Consider the following 2,658-nt stretch of genomic DNA (forward strand, 5'->3'; position numbering starts at 1 on the left):
GCGGATGACGAGTGGCAGCGAGCGTTTTTTCATGTTTTTTTTCTAAACCGCTTGTCAGAATGAAGCAAATGATACGCCTTTGGATAGATATCATCGAGGCGCATCTTTTCCATATATAAATCTTTCTCTAATTCATTATGGTTTAAGAGCAGTTTCAAATTTACTAAATCGCGGAATTCTGTTTTTCAAACTTTTTCAAATTTTTGGTACTGTTTCGCTCTAGTTTTTGAAACGTTTGTCGAAACGAGGTGTATGATACGTCGTTGGAAAGCTATGGACAAGGTGCAACTTTCATATGTAGGAATGGTTTTGAGATTCCTTACGTTTTTAAGTTAATTTTGAAAATCGTGCAGCGGAGGACGAATGGCAGCGGCCTTTTTTTTGAAATTTTTACAAACCATTTGTCGAAATGATTCAAATGATATGCCGTTGGAAAGATATCGATGAGATGCAACTTTTTCATGTAGAACACACTCTCTAATTCCTTACGGTTTAAGAGCAGTTTTAAAATTAGCAAAAAGCACACACTTTGTTTTTTCGTGACACCAAAATCATTGTCGGACAGAAGAACGCACTGCTTCAAACTGAAAACCGCACTGCAACAGACAGTCAAATGAACTTCATGATTTCTTTTTGTTGAACATAAACTTTCTCGCACAAGTTTTTGTTGTCTTTTTTTCAACTTTTTTCCGAACGAGAGTGGACCACAACACTTCCGAAAGTGAACCGTAATACTACCAAAAGTGAACCTCATGAGTACTTGTTGTCTTTTTTATACTTATTAATTTTTTACGCACGTTGACCAAGCGAGTGGACCTTTCATCGGACAGAAGAACGCACTGCTTCAAACGGAAACCGCACTATAGCAGGCAGTCAAGTGAACTTCATGATTTCTTTTGGTCGGACATAAACTTTCTCACAAAAGTTTTTGTTATCTTTTTTCAACTTTTTTTTTGAACGAAAGTGGACCGCAACACTCCCGAAAATGAACCTCAACACTACCAAAAGTGAACCTCATGAGTTTTTGTTGTGTTTTTTCATACTTATTAATTTTTTACGCGCGTTCACCAAGCAAGTGGACCATAGTGACTGAGCGAGTGAACTACATCTAATATAGAAGCGAGCTTCTTTGAGATATTATTTTTTCCCTGTTTTACAAGTTTTTTTACGCGCGTTGACCAAGCGAGTGGACCACAGTGACTGAGCGAGTGAACTACATCTAATATAGAAGCGAGTGCAAAAGCTTCTTTTTGCAGTGCAGCTACAAAAAATGGCGCCAGCATGCAAATGCAATGCACTTTGGTTTTGCGGATGCGGGATGAGCTCCTACTAACGGAGGCTAGTTGATGGCCTTGCCGCAGCACACATCGTTGCAATTTTGACTGAAACGGACGTTCACTGCAACGAAGCAATCCCAACACAAAACATCACAACACACACACAACCAAGCTGATGGGAAAAATGTACACTACACCGGGACACAGACAAGTTGAAGAGCACACGCACACTGCAGCGGGAGAGTCTGAAACCAAAAACCACTAAGCTGAAATGGCCTCCCTGCCGAACTGCACCGAAACGCATGGTACGCCTCTCCGAGCTGCACGACTAACTGCATTACTTTCATCTTTCCGTAGATTAAAAAAATATATAGAACGGACAGATACGCAGCTGAACTCCAAGTCTCCAAACGAATCGAACTAAACTACAATGCATCATCGGCAGAACTGAAACAGGGGCATGACGCCATGCGCACTGCAACGAAGCCCCAAGCGAACTGCATTTTGGTGTCAAAAAGTGAAATCTGAAAAAGCAAAAAAGATCATAAACTTCGACAGTGCATCAGACACGCTGCATCTTCCGTAGTCCACCATCTAGGAGCTGCAGGGGTGGAACTAGCAGGAGAGGTGGTCAACAACGAACAGGGAGTCGAAGTGGAGCTCGTCCCCTGCCCGTGTAGTACTAAGTGCATGGAAGAGTGGAGCTGGGGGCAGCGGCGATGCCTCACTAGTGGTGCTCGCGCAGTAGAGGAGGATGGGAGCTGTAGGGTGGGGGGAGGAGGCGCCATGGATCTTTGTCGTTGGATGGCGCTCACGGGGAGGAGGGAAGCGGGCCTGGCGATGTCGACAACATGGTCAACGACCTCGTTTTTTGCCGTGGATCCTGCACCTATCCGAGCAGAGGCCGCAGGTGGCGCCCGATCTCGCAGAGCAAAGTGAGAAGGAGGTGGTGGAGTAGATGAAGGGGATGGGAGGCAGAGCTGCATGCAACACCGACAGACTGCACTGACGTGCGGGGCACTTCACGTGGTACCCGGACGGAATACACCGACGCGTCTGCCCCTTCTCCCGAACTACCTCACTAGGATGGAGCTCGCCGGTGTCGGGGGAACAACGCCCACACCTCGGGAATGGGAGGATCGGCCAGAGGGAGGGGAGGTCCCGTCACGGTGAGATGGATCCACGGTCGTTGCGGCTCGGCGATGAAGGGGAAAGGCAGGGCAGGGGAGGGGGATCCATGGCTGTCACGGCCAGCCGGATCTGACGCAAGGGAGGTCAAGTCCCTGGCCGGCTCCGTCGGTGGCGCGGGGGGAGGGGATGTGGGGCACACGGCGGGGGAGGTTTGTGGTCGGGGTGGTGAAGAGGACGTGTGGCGGCCCCG

The sequence above is a fragment of the Triticum aestivum genome, chromosome 6B, assembly GCF_018294505.1.
Source record: "Triticum aestivum cultivar Chinese Spring chromosome 6B, IWGSC CS RefSeq v2.1, whole genome shotgun sequence".
Classification (NCBI taxonomy): Eukaryota; Viridiplantae; Streptophyta; class Magnoliopsida; order Poales; family Poaceae; genus Triticum; species Triticum aestivum.